This window comes from Giraffa tippelskirchi, chromosome 10 (assembly GCF_054371585.1).
Source record: "Giraffa tippelskirchi isolate mGirTip1 chromosome 10, T2T-mGirTip1v1.2.pri, whole genome shotgun sequence".
NCBI classification, from domain to species: Eukaryota; Metazoa; Chordata; class Mammalia; order Artiodactyla; family Giraffidae; genus Giraffa; species Giraffa tippelskirchi.
This window is the reverse complement of record NC_137284.1, coordinates 82,854,942-82,880,364: the sequence shown is the minus strand read 5'-3', so window position 1 is coordinate 82,880,364 and position 25,423 is coordinate 82,854,942.

Genomic DNA, 25,423 nt, shown 5'->3' with positions numbered 1-25,423 from the left:
AGAAGCATGGGACTGTTGACCTTGATTTTAGCCCACTGACTTGATGATATAAAATTTTAAACTATTTATGCCAAAACAAAATACAAACTGTTACTATTGTTTGTCATGGATATAACATAGGATTAGTAATATATATATATACATATATATATATATACACATATATATGTATATATATAATAACAAATAACTAATAAATTACTAACCTCATAAATTATAGAAAAGCTATCTCTAAAATGAGAAATTCAAAGGACCATATTATGCACATATATTAATATTCAAATTGAAAAGCATTCAAAGTGAGCTAATACATTTTCCCTTAAATTGATAAAAAAAACAAAATTCTGTTTATATTTTTCAGGTTAAAGGTGTGATAAATTAAGCAGTAGCATAATCTTCTTACAAAAGAAATAATACCATCCTAGTAAAGGCTTGATGTGTATATATGTATAGAACTGTAACTATGTATTGTATTTGACACTGTAATTTAAGTACTAAAAATTAGTTGTAAAGAAGTCATCAAAATGAGTTACTTACAAAAGTGCTATTTTCAGCAGAAAATAGTTGAAAACAATAAAAATGTTTAATAATTGGAGAAGACATTACTGTAAAATGATATAGTATAATATGATGATACAATTGTATACCATGATTCTTAAATATAATTATTGACATTGGAAATGTTTTTAGTGGTAAAAATTGGTGAAATATGAATGCCAAAGAGAAAAACTAAAATATCAAGCTGTAAAATTAATGAAAAAAATTTGCAGAAAGTAAACCAAGAAAATAGTATGAGAACATTTATTTAAAAAGTAAACCTAGAAAGACTTATTCTCAAATTTTGAAATAATTAATTCTGAGTGTAGTTATAGAAATGAATTAACTGTCTTAGTTTTAGTCTCTAATGGTTCCACATTGAGGTTTTGGGAAGCTTCAAAAATGTTTAAATATTAGTATTTTAACTTTTCAGAAAAATGTCATATAGTGTTCACTCTGATATCCACCATCACTGTTAAACCAACATTCACATATTGATATATTTGTTCCTTATCTCTCCACTGTATTTTATATTGTAGGAAATGAAAAAAGCAGCAATATAAAAAAATAGCAAGCTCTCTCTATCTCCTTCTCTTTTTAGAGTTAACTGATATCCCAAAGTTGGTGTCCTTTCCAACATTTGCATTTGGAAAAAGTTATCCAATTTTTAACTGAAATAAATTTCAATAACAAAACCCTTCAGTTAAGAAGAGGTAAGTCAATAAAGAGTGATAAATTTTCCAATATACAACAAAATATTTTGACTGGCCCATAAAAAGAGGAGGAATAGAAGGGAAATATCTGCAAGATATCAGCTATTCTGTCTCCAAAATACTTTGAATAAATTCAAGGAGCAACCACACACTCTTGATCACTTCAACCACCACCACCAAAACTACTGCCATCAGGTAGCTGTTCAGAAGAGAGTGCTGCTGCTCAGACAGCACGAGGCTTAGAACACCTTAAGAACCACAGCTATTGATCCATGCAGTGCTTAGAAGGTAAAATACATGCTGAGCTTAAATTATTTCTTCAAAAGCTTTTAGGTGAGATTTATGTTCTGGATTACTTTAGGACGAACTGACTAGGCTCTTTTATAGTCGGAAAAAAAAATAATACACTGAACTACTTTCTGCTTTGTGTTAGGCAGAATAAAGCAGTCATTCTCTTGTCACCCACCATCCCATAGCTGATAGATAGGTAGATAACCATATATACAACCTGCCTTTATCACTTCAAGATAGAAACTGGAATTTGTGGCTTCTTTTCTGGTAATGACAGACAAAACTAACACTTAAGATATACAATAAATCTTAGTTTTCTTTTCACATACATTTTTTTCCCCTCATCAATCCTCTGCTTTCTCTTCAAATACTAACTTGTCCCTTAAAAAGGCTGCTAATATTTTACCTGAGAGAAAATTACCAAAAGAAAATTAGAAAGTACTTCAAGTTCTTGACGACACCATCCTGACACATGATCACACTGCTTTGTGCATCATTTGTGCATGAGTGTGGCATGCTCTAGCAAGTAAACACTCCATGACAACAAAAGGGAACCATGAACAGTGTAACTTTTTGCTGGGAAGTTGTAGCATGTGGTTAAGAAAATATTTTACGGTAAACTGAATACTTGTCTTTCTTGGGAGTCAGCAGATATACACTGAGATTCCTCTAGAATTTGTCTCTACTTATTCTGCCCAAAGATAAAAACTGCATTCTTTCGCCCAGTTATCTATTGAGAGTTAACATATTTTTCCAGAAACATGATTCAATAAACAGCATATCCATGATTGTTTCTAGTGCTAAAAGGTTTTCTCTATGCATAGCACCTAAAAAAGTTCCACTCTTTTTTTTTAAATTATACTCTGTGTGTTGGGAGGGACTCCATCTAGGAGACGCAACAAAAAGTTTTTTTAAGCCTTTTAATAGCTCAAGGTTCCCACTGCAAGGGAGTGTAGGGCTTCAAGGAACAAAGAAAGAACTGCTCCTCAGAGTGACTGGTCCTTCTCTGGTGGCATGATCTGGGTCAGAGCAAGGCCACATTTGGCTGGACATCTGTGATCCAAGCTCTAACCTCATGTGGAACAGGAAACCTGGGTGTGGCTATACTTGGCAAACCAGTGCAATATTTCATGCGTCTCAGTTTCTTCCCTTCCCTGTTTCTGAGGAACAAAGTGCTTCTCTATACCTTGTTGGATACCAGGCCTCTGGTTCCTCAAGAGGATCATGTTCTGCCCCAACCCTGCGGCTTCTGTACCTAAAGATTGCCGAGGATCTAGAGAATCTCTGAAAGGGCCATTCTTCAAATCTACCCTTTCTCTTTTATTAACCCCCACTACTGAAACTCTTTTTGACTAAATTATGGCAGGGGAGTGTTTATTCTCAGCATAGCAATTAAGACCAAACTGGGAAAGATTTTAGTAAGAAAAGGACATATGTTGGTCACAGTCCAAATTGTTTTTAACTTCTTTTTGCTGACATATACAGATGCAGTCAACACATTCAGGTCTCCTATTCCCCATGGGGGTGGGTTAAAATATTTTTTCAGACATACAGATTCAGTAAATAGTATGTCAACTATTATTTACAGTGCTAAAAAGTTATTCTTTAAGAATATTACCAAAATATTTTTTTAGTTAGAGATAAACAAAATACTCCACTATACTTAAAGAGACATGATTCCAGGCTGGATGTAATGTAACATATGGAATTAGTGGTGAATTAGTGTCTAGCTCCAACTCTTAACTAAACCTGGTCTGAGGCAAGTCACATACATAATGAGTTTTATTTTTACTGATTTTTAAAAATTTGTCAAATGTCCTTCTACTTTATAAAGCTATTTTAGAATTCAAGTGAGATAATAAATATATAAATGTTTTGTAAAAGATAAAGTAGGTTATGCTTGCATAATGCTCGCAGGGAAGAAAAACAGCTACATCCAGGTCTTTAGACTCTGTGACCAGTTTTCTTTCTAATTGACCATAGTCAAACAAAAATATTATCCCATTTCAAGAAGCTTAATTTTTCCCTGCCTAATCAAAATTTATAAACTTTAAAAGTCCTTATACATCCTCTTGCAAAGAGAGATATGTTATAATCAGTTACTGGTTGGATTTACAATATTATTCTGGTGTGATGTTTTTAGAGGAAGAATAACATGTGAAAGCAAATAATTAAGCATAAAAGGCAATTTCTTATATATAATTTTTGTTACTTAAAAATATACAAAAATTTACATTTTTATACATTTTGGGGTCTCTGGGTTAAAAACAAACAAACAGAATAAAGCAACATTATCTAACTGTTTAATTGCTTCCATTTTGTTTGGGAAACTTAACCTCAATTTAACCTCTGTGGCTACTGTGCAAGTCAAAGGCAAATGACTTTGACGATCCTAGCACCAGAATAATAAACTCTTTGGGGATTTTAAGCCTCTTTACCTTTAACAGGGGAAACTGAGCAGTCTTCAACTTGTTTGTGTTCGTTGATTGATAATGAACAGTTTCTCTGTCTACATCTGTGTGGGACGTATGTGAGGTCTGCTTTAGCCTGCTGGGAGTTGAGAGGAGGGAGAAGCAATCACAGTGGGTTTAAAAAATCGTTCTAAAGATGACATTCGGGAGGCAAATATTTTGGCCATATGCCAGTGTGTCTTTTTTTTCTTAACTCTAAAACAAGCTTGGCACTTTACATTTTCATTTTAATCTGTTTTCACAATTCAATGCAACTTGACAGTCCACCATTTCTTAAGTAGTGGAAACTTTCTTCAGGTGGCCGCCTTTATCAATATGTTATCTAAAAAAATAAACGATGAAGGAAAAATTCCAGACTTACAGTATTTTATTCTGATTTCATCATTTCCTACAAAACCTATTAAGAATCAACTCTTGTCAGTTATGGGGTATTTAATTTTTACTTTAGCTTTCTGTTCAATTTGGCAAAAAATGTCCATGTCCAGCAAGTACGTAACCTCCTGAAGAGTTAATTATTTTGTATTAAATGGAGATGAGACAGTACTGATAAAATTCATAAAATGTACTCTTCCTATAAGACTTTTCTTACCATAAAAATTTCAGATTTAAATATAATCCATGCCTTTTAAATAATTTATGCAACAAGAAAAGTGTTTTTTAAAACTCAGCAAAGTATAGCCTTAATAACACTATTAGTTTCTTTATTCTGTGCAATTGGTTACCCTTAACTCTATCAGTGTTGCACTGCTTTGAGTTTTCAGGAACACTGGTTAAAATGAAAAGTATCATTTGCCAATCTAAGGTGCTATGCTTTGGTAAATGATCAGGAGACCATCTGCGTTGGAATTTCTGACTGAGAAACAGCAGGTTACAAGCCAGGAGGACTGATTTACATGATTGGGAGTGAAGAGTCTGCTTCCAAGTGGACAGGAGGACTCGAAGCCTCTGCACATGGTCAGAAGAACTGCCTCCAGGATAAGCAGTGTATTCTCATTTATCCTGTAGTGATGACATCTATGCTTAAGTGAAGACAGGCAGACTATTTTTGAGCAAGAGGGCTGACTCAAGTAAACTATATGTCTTTACAGCTTGAAAGGCTACCCATGGAGCAGAGGTCCCGCAGAAACCATGCTACATGTCTAGTGATTGACCCAGTACTCTTTACACAGAATGTATTATTTCGTGCCTCATCTAGCCTCACTACATACTGGGCTTCCCCTGAGCAACAAAATTAGTTTCATCTTCAGATCAACTGTTAGGATTTCCTGGTCACTAAATCTACAGGATTCTCACGAGTATTAGGTCTCTTCAGACTAACCTAGAACAAGAGAACACAGACCTTTTTTCTCCCACTCGAAGCAGCTGCTCTACTTTGATAAGAGGGTTAGTAAAACCAAGCATGTGATTCCAGGTCCACAAAAGCCAAACAAACCAGTTGCAGAGAACATCTCATATACCTATTCCTGGTATGGAAGACTAGAGAAATTTACTTTTAGGGTCCTGAGAAATTTGATGTCACACATTCTTACAATAAATATAACTACAAGAATAATATGGTTTTTAAAAATAATATTCTACAATCCAAGAAAAATGAATCAGAGACAAAATGATATACAATTTTTTTTAATATGCAGATCAATCAAAAAATATTCTTCTTGAGTACGTGCTAGAGTGAATGGAAAGCAAATGCTCCAAACAGTCCTCTTCCCTGAATGTTATTTTTCTCTGGAGAGATGTTGGTAGGTGTTGAGTGAGAACAAAATCAGTCTTAGACCACTTGACTGTTACCAGGTAGGCAGTGATTCTGAGATGCTATTAAAATGTAATATCACATAATTTAATAGCCATGCAGAATATGGTTGATAATCATTTATGAAAGATTAAAGATGGAAAAGCCATTCATACTCAAATAGAATAATACTAATTTCCTAAAAAGACAAACCACAACAAAACACATGAAGAATGAGATTTTCTTTCCAGATGTGATATTGAATCTGCTGCAGCATATGCAACAAAATGGACTATACATGTAAGATCTGTTGTTGAAAGTCTCCATCATAAGTTATGAACCTGTCAGAACTATTACTGCTTACTAAGACATTTTCATAATCCTCAAAGAATAGTTATAGTCTATGAAAACCAAACTTCCCTATACATATACATTAGAAAAACAAGTTCTCACCTATAGAGTAATTCAGGATTACATACAAAAATTGAGTCTCTCTTCTACAGTGAAGAATCAAGATACATTGAATGATATAATATAAAATACATTACTTTACTCTCCTATTCATGAACAGAAATTGCACTCTATAAACTCATCAATTTAAAATGTTAAAAGTGTAAGCTTAAATAAAGTTGAATAAGAGAGCCCAACTCTGAAATCTTTAGAAAGCATTTCCTTTATGCTTAAGTAACAAAATCATTCTTTGTACAGAAGTCAATGTTTTGCTGAATGCAAGTTCTGATAAAAAATATTATATGTCTTTTGATAATATTAATTAAATCACACAGCAAATATTTCCTCAGAGGTGTGTGGAGAACTTGCTAAACGTGTAGCAAGACAGATTTAGCCCCAGCACACCCCCAGAGTTTCTAATCTAGTGGAAAGAAAGTCCAAAAGACAAACTCTATGATAATATTTGCAGTGTCTATTTGATTAAGTGAAAGTCATCACTTATTTTCAACTTTAATGAGATCAGTTTGGTAGCGATTAAATGTATGTAGAATAGACATAGATATACAATTTACGTGTTATATATGCATGTGTGTATATTATACACTATAGTTACATATAGGTATGTAATGTTTTGTTATACATGTATTTATTATATGTGTTTTACATATTAACACATGTATATATCTACGTAGATCTGGATATTTATCTGAGAAAGGAAGAAAAGAAAAAAGAGAGTAGTAACTAGAGAGGGGTGTGGGAAGAGAGAAGCTGTAGGTGAAAGGCATCTTATTGTAAAATCACGATAAGAATTATCCAGTAAAGAAGTAAGAATTGTCTAGTAAAGCAAGAGTTGAAGTTACTGGATTGAAGCAATATACAATAAAGTGAAGGCTCCAAGAAGGAAATAGAGAATGAGTCCAGAACACAAATTGAATAGAAGGAAGAAAACATCCACTGTATTGAGAGGGTATAAGAAAATTATAAGCAGTGAGACAGCTACATTTATCAGCTAGCAAAAGTTGGGATAGTTGTCATTTGATGGTTATTTTCTCCATTACAGTTTTGGTGGATAAGTTATCTCTCAGAGGATGGGATGGAGGAAGGGAAAGGCTGTATGTGAGGAAGACAAATAAGTCTTGACATGATTGCTGTGGAAAACTGGAGAGTTGATAAGGAAAACTAAGAAACACTGGGCGGCATCAGGGCCTGGTTGACAACTGTCATCATGACTGTGTACTGTTACTCAATTTCACTGTTTTGTTATTTTTCTCTAGCAGTTCTGGTGGAAGTATGAAGATGATAGGTTATTCAAATGATCCAACACTGGGGTTTAGCAGAAAGGTGCAAAGAAGTTCAACAGGCGTAGAGAAGTGAGATATTACCCTGATAGTGAAATATAAACTAAACTGGTAAGATTATAAAGAAATGAAAAATAGTAACAGTTGGGAGAATAGAAACATCAGGCTATTGGATGTTTGGATGAGATGAAGAACTGATCTCCTTTACTGGGAAAGAGAGTGCCAAAGGAAGGAGGCTGTGATAGATTGAGTTGTCTCAATCTTTTATTCCAAAGCCCTCAAAGTGATGACAAGGTGCAGATGTGACTATCAGATTTAGTCACTGAAGTTGAGTTAAATGGAGATGAGACCAAGGAAATGAAATTATCAATTTCATTGACATTGTCAATGGCAAATTGTCAGCTGAGCAAAAACTGAAGACACTGAATTTGCTTAGAATGTGAAAGTGAAGGTTGCTCAGTCATGTCTGACTCTGTGCATAAGGAAGCAATAATACATGGGTGGGGAAAAATCACTTGAGTCAGGTGCTGAAGTTCAGCAAAAAACAAGCAATGATTTGGAGGTCAGTGAAACTAAGTAGGAAGAAAAATGAAGGGAGCTAGAGTTGAATACATAGTCTAAAATTAGAAGGGCTTTTACCTAAGAGTTGAGGTGCTATGGTTTAAATACTTCTTTGAGAATTGAAATCAGAGGACAATGAACCATAACAGTCCAATATAAATTTTAAATTACATGAAATTCATGAAAATCATTACTTCTAGGTATCTTTTCTTCAGATATTTTTTTTCCTCATTTCCTCTTTTTTTAAAAAAAAATTAATTGAAGGATAATTGATTTATAGAATTTTGTGGTTTTCTGTCATATATCAACAAGAATCAGCCACAGGTACATCCATGTCCCCTCCCTCCTGGACCTCCTTCCCATTTCCCTCCCCACCCCACCCTTCAGCCTGTCGCAGAGCCCCTGTTTGAGTTCCCTGAGTCATACAGCAAATTCCCGTTGGCTATCTGTTATGCACGTGGTATTGTAAATTTCTGTGTTACTCTCTCCATACATCTCCCCTTCTTCCTCCTCTCCCCTGCTTGTGTCCATAGGTCTGTTCTCTATGTCTAGTTCTCCTTTGCTGCCCTGAAAATAAATTCATCAGTGCCATCTCTTTAGATTCCATGTATGCGTGTCAGTATACAATATTTATCTTTCTCTTTCTGACTTACTTCACTCTGTATAATAGGCTCTAGGTTCATCCACCTTATTAGAACAGATTCAAAAGTGTTCCTTTTTTATGGCTGAGTAGTATCCCATTGTATATATGTACCACAGCTTCTTTATCCGTTCATCTGTCGATGGGCATCTAGGTTTCCTCTATGTTCTAGCTATTGTAAATAGTGCTGCAATGAACATTGGGTTGCATGTCTTTTTCAATTTTGCTGTCCTCAGGGTATATGTCTAGGAGTGGGATTGCTGGGTCATATGGTGGTTTTATTCCTAGCTTTTTAAGGAATCTCCATACCATCTTCCATAGTGGCTGTGTCAGTTTACATTCCCATCAGAAATAGTTTTCCCTTTCCTCCACACCCTCTCTGGCATTTATTGTTTGCAGACTTTTTGATGATGGCCATTCTGACTGGTGTGAGGTGGTATCTCATTGTAGTTTTGATTTGCATTTCTCTAATAATGAGCAATGTTGAGCATCTTTTCATGTGCTTGTTAGCCATCTGTATGTCTTCTTTGGAGAAATGCCTCTTCAAGTCCCTTTCCCACTTTTTGATTGGGTTGTTCGCTTTTATGGTCTTGAGTTGTATGAGCCGCTTGTATATTTTGGAAATTAACCCTTTGTCAGTTGTTTCATTTGCTATTAAGTTCTCACATTCTGAGGATTGTCTTTTCACCTTGTTTGTAGTTTCCTTTTCTGTGCAAAAGCTTTTAAGTTTAATTAGGTCTCACTTGTTTATTTTTCTTATTTCCATTACTCTAGGAGGTGGGTCATAGAAGATCTTGCTTTGATTTTTGTCATCAAGTGTTCTGCCTATGTTTTCCTCTAAGAGTTTAATAGTTTCTGGTCTTACATTTAGGTCTTTAATCCATTTTGATTTTATCTTTGTATGGCAATAGGTAGTGTTCTAATTTCATTCTTTTGCATGTAGCTGTCATTTTTATTTTACTTTGACAATTGTAAAGTGCACACATTTTAAGTGCCAGGTGATTAACCTTTACATACCATGTAACCATCACCCAATGATCACCAATATCCCAGAAGTTCACCTTCTGCTGCCTCCCCCTCACTACCTACACATCTCAACATGCAATTACTTAATTTGGCTTTTATCATCATGGCTCATTTTATCTGTTTTGCATGTTACTGTCAACAGTTTAGTATGTCTGTGGGCCTACATATGTATACCAAAGACATTTATAAGGGGTTCTTGATAGTACTATTCCTAATCACCTTCTTCAAATTTTAGTGGAGTAAAAGTTGGTGAGTACTAGAAGCCTGTGTGTCTTGTCAAGTTCTAATTTTGACTGCTGGAGACAAAGTCTGAGTGAAAGACAGAATTAATATGAGGTTTCAAAACTTTAACTTGAAAGTAGATAACCATAATGGAGTGAAGTACCTGGGAACATTAAAAATCTGGCCTGAGCAGGCCTTGGCTCAAAGTTGAAAAACAGTATAACAAATAGAAATAACAATGAATATTTTTGAACAGTGATCATAATAAAAATATTCTTCTAATAGCTACAGAAACATTACCTTGCCACAAACATTCCATATGGTTGCTATTCATACCTGCTGGTTCAGTTCAGTTGAGTCACTGAGTCGTGTCCAACTCTCTGCGACCCCATGAATTGCAGCACGCCAGGCCTCCCTGTCCATCACCAACTCCCGGAGTCTATCCAAACCCATGTTCATCGAGTCGGTGATGCCATCCAACCATCTCATCCTCTGTCGTCCCCTTCTCCTCCCGCCCCCAATACTATCCAGCATCAGGGTCTTTTCCAATGAGTCAACCCTTTGCATGAGGTGGCCAAAGTATTGGAGTTTCAGCTTCAACATCAGATCTTCCAATGAACACCCAGGATTGATCTCTTTTAGGATGGATTGATTGGATCTCCTTGCAGTCCAAGGGACTCTCAAGAGTCTTCTCCAATACCACAGTTCAAAAGCATCAATTCTGCGGCGCTCAGCTTTCTTCACCGTCCAACTCTCACATCCACACATGACCACTGGAAAAACCATAGCCTTGACTAGACGGACTTTTGTTGGCAAAGTAATGTCTCTGCTTTTAAATATGCTACCTAGGTTGGCCATAACCTTCCTTCCAAGGAGTAAGCGTCTCTTAATTTCATGGCTGCAGTCACCATCAGCAGTGATTCTGGAGCCCAAAAAATTAGTCTGACACTGTTTCCACTGTTTCCCCATCTATTTCCCATGGAGTGATGGGACCAGATTCCATGATCTTAGTTTTCTGAATGTTGAACTTTAAGCCAACTTTTTCACTCTCCTCCTTCACCTTCATCAAGAGGCTATTCAGTTCTTCTTCACTTTCTGCCCTAAGGGTGGTGTCATCTGCATATCTGAGGTTATTGATATTTCTCCCGGCATTCTTGACTCCAGCTTGTGTTTCTTCCAGCCCAGCATTTCTCATGATGTACTCTGCATATAAGTAAAATAAATAGGGTGACAATATACAGCCTTGACGGACTCCTTTTCCTATTTGGAACCAATCTGTTGTTCCATGTCCAGTTCGAACTGTTGCTTCCTGACCTGCATACAGGTTTCTCAAGAGACAGGTCAGATGGTCTGGTATTCCCATCTCTTTCAGAATTTTCCACAGTTTGTGGTGATCCACACAGTCAAAGGCTTTGGCATAGTCAATAAAGCAGAAATAGATGTTTTTCTGGAACTCTCTTGCTTTTTCGATGATCCAGCGGATATTGGCAATTTGATCTCTGGTTCCTCTGCCTTTTCTGAAACCAGCTTGAACATCGGGAAGTTCACGGTTCATGTATTGCTGAAGCCTGGCTTGGAGAATTTTGAGCATTACTTTACTAGCATGTGAGATGAGTGCAATTGTGTGGTAGTTTGAGCATTCTTTGGCATTGCCTTTCTTTGGGATTGGAACAAAAACTGACCTTTTCCAGTCCTGTGGCCACTGCTGAGTTTTCCAGATTTGCTGGCATATCGAGTGCAGCACTTTCACAGCATCACCTTTGAGAATTTGAAATAGCTCAACTGGAATTCCATCATCTCCACTAGCTTTGTTCGTAGTGATGCTTTCTAAGGCCCACTTGACTTCAGATTCCAGGATGTCTGGCTCTCGGTGAGTGATCACACCATCGTGATTATCTGGGTTGTGAAGATCTTTTTTGTACAGTTCTTCTATGTATTCTTGCCACCTCTTCTTAATATCTTCTGCTTCTTTTAGGTCCATACCATTTCTATCCTTTATCGACAGAATAAATGCTGGTTACAGGTGACTAAACTGAGGTGTAAAGAAGTGAGATTTTGGTAAGTTTGTTCCTGTCTCCACCTAGGTTTTCCATTCAGGCTACCCGCAGTCAAAGGCAACATACTCTCAAGGCCAGGCTCTTTCCACACTGAGCCTTGACCCTCTTAAAAGATTGTAGAATTCCATCTAGAAATACATGGGGACACATCTGATATACCACAGCAACTCTGCTGAAACTTGAAACCTGAAGAAATATTCAAATTTATAGTCTTTGGTGAATAACTCTGAAATCTGCTTTCTACCTTCTCTTTGGTTTAACCTAGAAAACTTCAGAAGTTTCTCTCTCCTGTGTCCTTGTATTATTTCCATTGTTTACCAAACTTCTATGATTTTATTCTGAGATCACGTTCATCAACAGTCTCATTAGGAGAACTGTTAATGACATTGAGAAAAAAAAAGATGGCATAGAGTTTAGCAGCTAAACCAAAATCGCTTTCAAAATAAGAACAGAAAAATTCTGCAACACTGTACTGATGTTTTCTGATACTTTGAACAATCGCCAACTAGGTAAGACTTCAAATTGTATCATCTTCTTTCATTGTGATGACAGATGAACCCATTCTGTTTCTATCACTTTTTATTCAACTTTTTTGAATATCTAGAGATTTATAATATTTTCCCAAAGCAAAAGAATAAAATTCACCATGCAATTAGTATTTGGAGTTTTTAGAACATAATATGAGTGATGCGGGTGAGAAAGATGATGTGATGAAGGCAACATCACATCCAGACTTGAGTCTCTGTATAGTTGCTTTTGCACACGGGCAGTCCCTTTATTTGCATAAATACATGTACATACATGGGCTTCCCTGGTAGCTCAGCTGGTAAAGAATCAGCCTACAGTACAGGAGACCCCAGTTTGATTCCTGAGTAGCAAGGATCCCCTGAAAAAGGGATAGGCCACTCACTCCAGTATTCTTGGGCTTTGCTGGTGGCTCAGCTGGTAAAGAATCTGCCTGCAACGCAGGAGACCTGGGTTTGAGCCCTAGGTTGGGAAGATACCCTGGAGTGGGCATGGCAACCCACTCTAGTATTCTTGCTTGGAGAACCCCGTGGACAAAGGAACCTTACAGACTACAATCCATGGGGTCACAAAGAGTCAGACACGACTGAAGCGACTTAGTATACACACATGCATGGAAATAGTACATGGATTTGTGAAATGAAGTTATGTCATGTGGCTACACTATAGGTCTTTTTAAACAATACTAAAAGTTATTATCAATATCTGAAAGTGATTATTTATCTTTAACTCTTTTAGTATTGAATGATGAAATATATTCTTAAAATCCTGTTAAAATTCATTATAAGGGGTCACTGCTCTGAGGCCTAGACATTCTTTGGATATTTTTTTAACCTATGATCTTCCATCATGATTTTATCTAAAAGTATTTTTTTAAGGCAAATAAGGAAAACAAAAGCCTAGTGAATGTAAGCATCTGTTTGGAAGTCCTGTAGTTAACTACAATAATAAAAATGATGAGAAGAGGTACTGGGATTGCTGAACAAAGGGAGCTTACCAAACATTGGAGGGTAGCACTGAAGGGGTTACTGTTTAGCATATTGTACAGTGGAATGGAAAATGTACACTGGCTCTCAAGTTCAAAGGGCTGGAGGAAACTTTGGTAATTTTATCCCCTTTAGTCACAAACTGTGAAACAGCATATGGTTAACATCCTTTTTTGGTGTTATTTTTAAACTTGTTTATGAGACGTAAATAAAAATATTCTGAACCCTATAATGACTTTTCTCCATGAATGGAAACTCCTTGAATTGTGATGAGCAAGGCAGTACCTCTCCCAGTTTGCCTAGCTGACAACTTTTCTCTTCACTAGAGAAGCAGGAATAGATGCTGGAGAAACTGAAATAGAAACAGGTGATATATTTATATCCTGCTTTTCTATATTCCCCTCTGAGCTTTCCCATGGCACAGGTATTCTAGACATAGAGCACTAAGATAGATGAAAGGGATATTTAAAAACTGTCAAAAATCATTTGAGAGAAGAGAGTGTCTCCACAGTTTTCCATGAGTCACATGATAACAAGGGAATATCCTTTTCTGACTAACAATTTCCGACTCTATGACAGCTAGAGGATTGGTCCTCCTAAATCACACAAGATTTTTTAAGAAAAAAAGCCAAAGGAAGTAATAAATGTCAAACACTCATCAAGAGCAGACTGGGCACTTTAATTTTTTAAAATTTTATTTTAGCCTCTACTGGAGTTCTTTGAAGTTATAACAAGTAACCCATCTGCAGTTCAAATCTACTGTGAACAGGTTTGCCATGATACCTGTTTTAAAACTTAATGTCCTTACCCCCAGGACATTAGGAAAATGGGCGCTGCTATAATATATTCTGAAATATACACCTCAATTCTCTTTAATTTTCCTCAGTGTATGTTTAGAATTTCATGCAGTATAATCAGGTAACATTTAAAGCATTAAGATGTATACACATGTGGGCACCGGCATAACACTCAAGTCATTTGTTTTAGGGCAAGAATGTGTGCCTATTCTGAAACAGAAATCCTCACAGGGACTGGCTAGGGCCTCCCAATAGAAATTAGATAGGGCCTGCTGTGATTTTCCCTGATCTGATTCATCAGCAGTGTGTGCACTGGCTCTGCATAAATGAAAATGAAAAGCAAAAAAGACTTGAAACAAAATTTTATAAAGACCCTAATTTTTGCCAGTGCTTAATTGTGGCAAAATTGGTGTGTTTACATCCATAAATGTAAGGAGTATGGTTTGGATAGAATAAATGTCATGATTCAAATAACTTAATCAACCAGTGAAAGAAAAACATGTGGAGCAAAATCAGAAAAAAAGATGATGAAAATTTCTTGTCCTGTTTTAGACATATTAAATAGAATGGTATTTCATGTCTTGCGTTCATACCTTTCCTGTGATAGTTAAAAACCTATTGCAAAGACTCATACTTTATCTACTATAAGAGAGAACCACATCTCACTTTGAAGTGCTGAAATCAATTCTTTGTGTTCAAAGCCTCATCCTCTGCCTTTCATCTGACAGCACTTTCTTCTGTAGCATCAGAATATGGTGGGTTCCACCTCCTTCATCATGTAGACTTACATCCAGCACTTCATTTACTTAGTTTGTTCCTTTCTGGGGGGTCAGTGGATGGATGAGAACTTCGGGTTTACTTAAGAACTAGTAGTCTAGTTATAAGCTCCTATTTCCAGAGCTCAGATGTTGTCCTTGCTTAGTTGGGACTCGTTTATCAAATCCACTTCACTTCCTATGTACAATGTATATTCATAGATGGATGTGAGATCTCCACTGAACTCTTGAGAAACTCTTTTTCACTGTGTAAAAGTTCAGAGGAAAGAGAAAATGTGACATTGAAATCTAAAAATATTCTGTATTTTGAGAAGATAATTCTATTCTTTTCAATATAATGCTTTCAAAAAAAAAAAGAAAACAACAGACAATCTACTCAGTTTCTGTAGGATTTTACATATTTTGAGGCAGGTAAAAATAATCTCTCCTGCTTCATTTTTCTTACCACCTGACATTTGAATAATATTTTAAATACTTCTGGTGACAATGAATATTTGTCTTGTGCGGTTTCACAGAGCTCTAGAAACAGTCTGTCAAAATTTATTTATTAATCAGTGCTACTTTACTGCTCCAAGAGACAATGAATAAATGGTGCAACCAAAATTACAAACTAGGATTCCTCACTTCCAGTCATAAATTCCAACCACAAAACCTCATTCTTCTCTTTAAGGTATTGCTACAGGAAACTAGACTTACTCCAAAGGCAAAACTCTGGGGATTATCTAAACTAGAAGGGATGATTTTTTTTTTTTTTTTCCTGAGCTGTGGCTTTGCCATCTGATATATTTCCCTTGTTGCACAAAGTTGGTTTTTATGACCAAGAAAATAAAGTTCTGGCGAAGAAACAGGATATCTTATGATGATCTGATATTTTAGAGACCAGTCTGTTTAAATAACTTCAATACATATTTGAATTCTACATATTTCATATAAATTAGTTTCTCTAAGAAGATTAAAATAAAGCATTTGAACACTTAAAAATCTATATTGTATTTTTAACTAATCAGTGATGATTATCAACATCTTTTTGTACTCAGTTTATACCACAGAAGATAGGTTATACAGAATGCTATTTTCCAATTAATTCTATGTAACTTGTATAATTTTTTGAGTCAGCTTATTTCTTATCTCCTTCATCTGGCTACCAGCACCAGGATAAACTACTACCAAGGAGATGAGTAAATTTTCTACATACCTCATTCATTCTGAGAACAGAAATTGGTTCTCTAAAGCCTTTCAAGACTGATATCTCAGGTGAAATATATTTAAATTATATATACATCTGTGTATGTATGTTGTTAGGAGGGGTGGAGGAGAATCTGGTGAAAGGTCTGGGGAAAGTGTGACCTGAATATGCTGTTGAGAAAAAAGAGAATGGAAATGGACTATTATTTAATTATCCTACAATAAATCCTAGGTACTTATTTTAGAAAAGCAAACAGGAATATTTATGGTACTGAGAAAGAAGTAGAATCTTTCCTTGCTAAAATCAAATGTTACCCAGGAGGGAGGCAGATGCTATAAATTAGTTAGTTTAGTTAGAAGAAGGCATTAGTTAGGAGAAGACATTAAAAAAAGATGTAAGCCAAAGAACTGGGAGATTAGCCCAGTAAAATAGAAAGCTGAACAGTTAGAAGTATACTGTGCCATAAATCTAGGGCAAGGCCTCCTGCTGTTTCTGGTGGAAAGGCAGTGATCTAGGGCAGGGGCCGCTGAGGATGCCAGTAACAGCAAGAGTGCTTGATGCTCTATGTCATCATCTGCCTAAATTTTATTCAAAGACATGTTCTATATCTCATCATATTTACAAGTAGGATGGGGCCTAACATTTAGTTGTTAGTCAATAAATACATGTTGAGTTAACAAGTTTATGAATAAATGAATGAATGAATAAAATAATACGAGAATGACTGAAACTTATAAACCTGTTTATCTTTGAGAGCTTTATGGGAGAACAATATAAATAAAATATAACTCTCTCCACCATAATAATACTCACATTTGCTTAATAAATAATCTGTACTAGACACTGTGGGTTTCTCAGGCAGTTAGTAGTAAAGATCCTGCCTGCCAATGCAGGAGACATAAGAGACACAGTTTCAATGCCTGGATTGGGACGACCCCATGGAGGAGGACATGGCAACCCACTCCAGTATTTTTGCCTGGAGAATCCCATGGACAGAGGAGTCTGGAGGGATACAGTCCACAGAGTTGCAAAGACTCGAACATGACTTAGTGAGTGAGCATGAATGCATGCACTAGACACTGTAACGGGTACAGTGATATAGCACTGATACTACTTATAACTCTCACAGTCATTCATTAAACTGAATATTGTTATCTTATTTTAACAGGAAAGATCTTCTTTTCACAGATATCCAGAGTCCTTTGAACTCATTTTATAACAATGTCTATAAAAGCAAGGTTATATGTTTTTGGCCTTGTCTGTGAGGACTTTGCACACTAACATCTCTAGCTTTAATGCTACTTTGAGAACACTGCTGCTTTATATCAATCAAGAAACCATAGCAATTATACCTTTTACATATGGCCATCTCACCTCTCAGGATTGCTATATTGTTGAATACATAATCATACTAATGTATGTAGTCAATAAAATACAGTCAACATTTTTAAAAGATGATAACCCTCCTGCATTATTTCCCATGAGAGGAAGAGTTAAGGAAATCTACATCCATACTCATGACTATAGCTAAATCTATAAATTTATCTATAAGTATATGGGTGGTAAAATGACTTTTTAATAAATGCAACCAAAATAAACATTTACATTTAAACAAAATTTTACTTCACTAGTACTAGCCCAGTGGATAACAAACATTTAATGCTTATTTTTCCTGTTTCTGTTCTGTCAGCCTTACAGGTCAGATAAGTATTTCACAAAGTGTAGACTAAGAGCTTGTGAAAACTCTGCCAGGGTTTATTCAAAGTGTCAAGCACAAGATTACAGAGAGAGTAGATATCTCAAGGATGATCCACGGGAAGAAGAAAACTTGTCTTTTATTTGTGGAGGAAGTGGAAGGGGTTTTCCTTAAGAAGCTATAACGTTGGGTATAAATTATAAATTTATATATCTTAAAATTTGGCATAATTAAAAATAAATTATGTCAATCACACACTTTAACAGATGGAAAGTTTTCATTTATTTATGATTCCTTTTTCTTAGCACTTGTGCAATATATTTTCCTGTTGATTCAATTTTTATAAATCTTCAAATTCTAAAACATATTTCTTTATATAGTTCTGTGATGGCATTTGTGCTCCTAATTTTGCTGACCAAACTAGGCATGTGCAGGCAGAAACACTCAAGATCTGGAGGTCCTAGTCACTCTCACTTGGAAAATACTGTAGGCAATGCAGAGTGCAAGGTCAGGGATGCTTGCCTCAGAACTGGAAAATCCCCATCTTCTAAAGCTTTTATAATTTTTTTTATAATTTAAATGTTGGCAACAGGACATATGGTATCTTTTTCTTAGCTTGTCTTTACATGCCTTTCTGGTTTCCTCATTGGGATATGTCATACTGTATGTCTGTCACTCTGTGTCTATGAAATGGGTTTAATAGAAGTATGTAACATGTAGTTTGTTATAGTATTAAATTACTATTAAATTATATATATATATATATACACACACACACATACTTATACATGAAGCAGTTGTAGCATGTCTAGCACACAGTCAATGCTATTGATATATAAGTGTTTGTTGTTATCATTCTCTCTTTCTCACTCACACACAGACACACTTGCGCACAATGTCTTTAATAGCTATCTCTGGAAATGATGTTCCATAAGCATTATTTCCTGCATCAAGTTTGTACAGCATTTGTAAGCGGGAGATTAATCTTACATCTCTCTAGTTTTTATTAAAAAGAAAGTGCATATTAGATAAATCAACAGCTTCAGATATGTAGATTATACCACGCTACAGGCAGAAAGCAAAGAAGAACTAAAGAGCCTCTTGATGAATGTGAAAGAGGAGAGGGGAAAAGCTGGCTTAAAACTCAACATTCAGAAAACTAATATCAGAGAACAGGATGGCAGAGGAGTAGGTGGACATGGAGTACGTCTCTCTCCACAGATGCATCAGGAATACACTTTCAGACACAGAAAATCTTGCAGAACACCAGCTGAGAGTAGGCAGGAGTACCTGACCACCAGAAAAGAATATATAGAACCATGCAAAACTTGGCAGGACAAAGGAAGTAGGTGGGGAAAGAGGACAGTGAGCAGGACTGGACTTGCATCTGGAGGGTGAGGGAACTGAAGCAGGGGTCAGATCACCACACTGGGGCAACCGTTTGGGACAGAGAAGCATTTGAGGCTGTTGGAGAGTGAAGCAGCTGATCTGTGATATTCTGAATGGAATGAGAATCACACAGACAATCACTACCGTAGCCATATGTACCACAGACAAGGACACAAGTCCTCTAGAAAGCACAGTGGCTGGGAGCTGGAACTTAGGGATGGAGAGCAATCCCAGGGTGAGGTCTGCTGTTGACTGCAGGGGAGATAACCAAGGGGACATGAGGGAGGAGACTGTGGTAGGGAATGCCTGTGGAGGAAAACTAGGCAGCCGTGGAGGCAAGGCAATACTGCTCAGTCTAGCACAGTGGGTGGGAACATCACTGTAGCCTCTATCTTTCCCCACACACCAGCTGAACAATAGAGAAAGACTCCAGAGAGAGTGGCCACTTAAGTGCCTGACACACTGAGCAGATGCCAGCCAGGCAGGCCCTTCTAAAACTTTTGCAAAAATTCCAAGAAAGGAACACTTGAAAAGTCATTATATGAGGCCACCATCATCACCCTGATACCAAAACCAGACAAGGACAATACAAAAGAGGAAGATTAAGGTCAATATCACTAAATAAACATATATACAAAAATCCTTAACAAAATTCTAGCAAACAGAATTAAAAACCACATTAAGAAGAGCATACACCATGATCAAGTCGGGTTTATCTCAAGGATGTATAAATTTTTCAATGTAAGCAAATCAATCAATGTGATACACCATATTAGCAAATTCAAACAAAAAAATGATATGATAATCTCAACAGATGCAGAAAAAGCCTTTGACAAAATTCAGCATACATTTATGATAAAAATTCTTCAAAAAAATGGGCACAGAAGGAAACTATTCAACATAATAAAGGGACTATATGATAATACCACAGCAAATATTATTCTCATTGGTGAAAAACTGAAAGAATTCCAAGACAGGAAAAAGACAAGTGTGGCCACTCTCACCTCTATAATTCAATATAAATTTGGAAGTCCTAGCTATGGCAATCAGAGAAGGAAAAGAAATAAAAGTAATCCAGATTGGAAAAGAAGTAAAACTCTCACTGTTTGCAGATGACATGATACCATATATTTGTTGTTGTTCAGTCACTCAGTCATGTCTGAGTCTTTGTGATCCCATGGACTGCAGCACGCCAGGCTTCCCTGTCCTTTACCATCTCCTGGAGCTTGCTCAAACTCATGTCCTTTGAGTTGGTGATGCCATCCATTCACGTGTTTCCTCTGCCATCCCCTTCTCCTGCCTTCAATCTTTCCCAGCATCAGGGTCTTTCCCAGTGATTCTGTTCTTTGCATCAGGTGGCCAAAGTATTGGAGTTTCAGCTTCAGCATTAGTCCTTCCAATGAATATTCAGGGCTGATTTCCTTTAGGATTGACTGGTTTTATCTCCTTGCAGTCCAAGGGAGTCTCAAGAGTCTTCAACGCCAAAAAGCATCAATTCTTTGGCGCTCAACCTTCTTTATGGTCCAATTCTTATATACATACATGCCAACTGGAAAAACCATAGCTTCCACTATACAGACCACTGTTGGCAAAGAAATGTCCCTGCTTGCTAATATGTTGTATAGGTTGGTCATAGCTTTTCTTCCAAGGAGCAAGTGTCTTTTACTTTCATGGCTGCAATCACTATCTGCAGTGATTTTGGAGCCCCCCAAAATAAAGTCTGCCACTGTTTCCATTGTTTCCCCAGTATTTGCATGAAGTGATGGGACTGAATGTCATAATCTTCATTTTTTGAATGCTGAGGTTTAAGCCAGCTTTTTCAATCTCCTCTTTCACCTTTATTAAAAGGCTCTTTAGTTCCTCTTTGCTTTCTGCCATAAGGGTGGTGTCATCTGCATATCTGAGATTACTGATATTTCTCCCAGAAATCTTAATTCCAGCTTGTGCTTTGTCCAGCCTGGCATTTCGCATGATGTCCACTGCATAGCAGTAAAATAAGCAAGGTGACAATAAAAGGCCTTGAGGTACTCCTTTTCCAATTTGGAAACAGTCCATTGTTCCATGTCTGGTTCTAACTGCTGGTTCTTGACCTGGATACAGAAAGTTTCTCAGGAGGTAGGTAAAGTGCTCAGGTATTGCTATCTCTTTAAGAATTTTACCAATTTGTTGTGATCTACCCAGTCAAAGGCTTTAGCATAGTCAATGAAGCAGAAGTTTTTCTGGAATTCTCTAGCTTTTTCTGTGATCCAATGGATGTTGGCAATTTGATCCCTGGTTCCTCTGCCTTTTCTAAATCCAGATTGAATATCTGGACATTCTCGGTTCACACAATGTTGAAGACTAGCTTGGAGAATTTTGAGCATTACTTTGCTAGCATGTGAGATGAGGGCAATTGTCTGGTAGTTTGAACATTCTTTGGCATTGCCCAGCATTCTTTGGGTTTGGAATGAAAACTAACCTTTCCAGCCCTGTAGCCACTGCTGAGTTTTCCAAATTTGCTGGCATTCTGAGTGTAGCACTGTCACAGAATCTTCTTTTTGGATCTATAATAGTTCAGCCGGAATTCCACCACCTCCACTAGCATTGTTCCTCGTGATGCTTCCTAAGGCCCACTTGACTTTGCACTCCAAGATGTTTGGCTCTAGATGAGTGATCACACCATCATGGTTATCTGGGTCATTAAGATTCTTTTGTATAGTTCTTCTGTGTATTCTTGCCACTTCTTCTTAATATCTTCTGCTTCTGTTAGGTCCATACCATTTCTGTCTTTTATCATGCCCATCTTTGCATGAAATGTTCCCTTCAGTTCAGTTCAGTTCAGTTGCTCAGTCATATCCAACTCTTTGAGACACCATGAGCCACAGCACACCAGGCCTCCCTGTCCATCACCAACTCCCGGAGTTTACCCAAACTCTTGTCCATTGAGTTGGTGATGCCATCCAACCATCTCATCCTCTGTCCTCCCCTCCTCCTCCTGCCCTCAATCTTTCCCATCATCAGGGTCTTTTCAAATGAGTCAGCTTTTCACATTAGGTGGCCAAAGTATTGGAGTTTCAGCTTCAACATCAGTCCTTCCAATGAACACCCAGGGCTGATCTCCTTTAGGATAAACTGGTTGGATCTCCTTGCAGTCCAAGGGACTCTCAAGAGTCTTCTCCAACACCACAGTTCCAAAGCATCAATTCTTCTGCACTCAGCTTTCTTTATAGTCCAACTCTCACATCCCTTGGCATCTCTAATTTTCTTGAAGATATCTCTAGTCTTTCCCATTCTACTGTTTTCTATTTCTTTGCACTGCTCACTGAGGAAGGCTTTCTTATCTCTCCTTCCAAAGAACTCTGCATTTAGATAGGTATATCTTTCCTTTTCTCCTTTGCCTTTTGCTTCTCTTCTTTCTCAGCTATTTGTAAGGCCTCCTCAGACAACCATTTTGCCTTTTTGTATTTATTTTTCTTGGGGATGATTTTGATCACTGCCTCCTGTACAGTGTTATGAACCTCCATCCACAGTTCTTCAGGCACTCTATCAGATCTAATCCCTTGAATGTATTTTTCACTTTCATTGTACAATTGTAAGGGATTTGACCTTGGTCATACCTGAATGGCTTAATGTTTTCCCCTACTTTTTTCCTTTATGTTTTAATTTTGTAATAAGGAGTTCATGATCTGAGCCACAGTCAGCTCCCAGTCTTGTTTTTGCTGACTATAGAGCTCTCCATCTTCCGAGAATCTATACATAGAATACATACTATACATAGTAAACTCTAAAGATGCTATCAGAATATTAATAGAGCTAATCAGTGAATTTAGCAAAGTTGCAGGATACAAAAGCAATACACAAAGTCACATAAACATATGTATATGTATTATTACATACTAAAAATAAAAAATCAAAATGAAAAATTTGGAATCAATCCCATTCACTATCACAACACAAATAATAAAATATCTAGGAACAAACCTATGTAAGGAGACAAAAGAGTTGTATAAGAAAACTGTAAGACACTGACGAAAGAAATCATAGATGACATATACAGGTGGAGAGAATTCCATGTTCCTGGGTTGGAAAAATCAATGTTGTGAAAATGACTATACTACCAAATGCAATCTGAAGATACAACACGATCCCAACCAAACTACCAATGGCATTTTTCACCAAACTACAAGAAGAAATATCACAATTCATATATAAACACAAAAGACCCTGAATAGCCAAAGCAATCTCGAGAAGAAAAAATGGAGCTGGAGTAATCAACCTTCCTGACTTCAGACTATGCTACAAACCAAGAGTCATCAAGACAGTATGGTACTGGCACAGAAACAGAAATGTAGACTAAGGGAGCAAGATAGAAAGCCCAGAAATAAACGCACACACCTATGTGTATCTTATTTTTGACAAAGCAGGTAAGAATATACAGTGGTACTAAGAAAGTCTCTTCAATAAGCACTGCTGGGAAAACTGGACCACTATGTATAAAAGAATGAAATTAGAACACTTCTTAATGCTGTATACAATATACAACCAATCCATCCTAAAGGAAATCAGTCCTGAATACTCATGGGAAGGACTGATGTTGAAGCTGAAACTCCAATACTTTGGCCAGCTGATGGGAAGAGATGGCTCATCAGAAAGACCCTGATGCTAGGAACGATTGAGGGCAGGAGGAGAAGGGAGTGACAGAGGATAAGATGGTTGGATGGCATCACCAACTCAATGGACTTGAGTTTGAACAAATTCTGGGAGATAGTGAAGATCAGGGAAGCTGGGCAAGCTGCAGTTCATAGGGTCACCAAGGGTTGGACATGATCTAGCAGCTGAGCAACAGCAAATTAGATGTATATGACAATCGTCCTTATGACTTTTGGTCCCAAATGGAAATAATATATTTAAATATATTTCAATACAAACTGTACTAATGATTAGTGAAACTTTTCTTTAGAGTATTAGAATTGACAGCTAAATAATGGAGAAAATGTATTCTGGAATACCTGAAACTGTTAACTGTACTACATAGCATAATTTCTTTTTAAATGAAATTTGCAAACAAATTATGAACGAGTTAGCATTGCCACTGCTTCCATCAAAGAGAGACATATGATTACTGCTTATGATACTATGTTATTTTTAATTTTTCTTGTATTAATTAAGCCTTTATTTTTGTTTAAGCAGATAATGAATATTTTACATGTTCATCAGTTTGTCTTCCTGCTAATACAAGTTTATAGATATGTTCTCAGCTCTTCACAAAATGGAATATTTCAGATAGTTCAATGTGATGATTCCAGAATGTGTTAGGAGAGAACGTAAATATTTGAGGAAAATAAATAGTAACCTGAAGCAGACTACTTGGGGGGCCTACAATAATGTGGGTAACTCTTTCCCCTGGTTCTTTTTACTTTTCCAGAATATTTATGCATTTTGCTTCTGGCTAAGGATGGCAGTAGGAGAGCCAAAATTCAATAAGAAAAATTTTTCCTCTTTTTTCTTTTGGCTTCTGTAATAGCAATAAATTCAGAGATACTAGATATATTAAGATAACATATTTTCATTAGATTTCTAACCCAATTGTATATCCATGTGGTTCAGATAAACCACATTCATATATACAGATCTGAGATGCTCGTCATAACCAAACTGATCTCTAGCGCACTGGAGCATTATTCATCCTAAGAATGAGCCACATTCATGTCTAAAAAACAAACTTCAGCTTTTAATTTGGAGTGGGGAGGGTTTGGGAGCTCTTTTTCAGTCTGTTTAAAGTTGACTTGAGCTAGGACACACTCCTAGATCTTTCCTTGGCACTGCAGTAAAAATTAAGAGGCCAAGTCATTGTCTTGGGTAAGTTGTCCTGGGTTACGGTATCTCAATATCGACTAGTTCTTTTTCAGGTTCTTGTAAGAATTGAAGTTTTCCAAGCTTCTCGCTCAATTTTCTGAACCAGGTTTCTTGCACAGTTTCTATTTTGAGTTCGTATCCCAGTGGTCATCTTATGTACCCCTTTCCCTAGCAACCTGAAGTTCTGCACCCATTTCCAATCAAAAGTAGCCTATGTCATAGTTTAAGACTTCTTAAA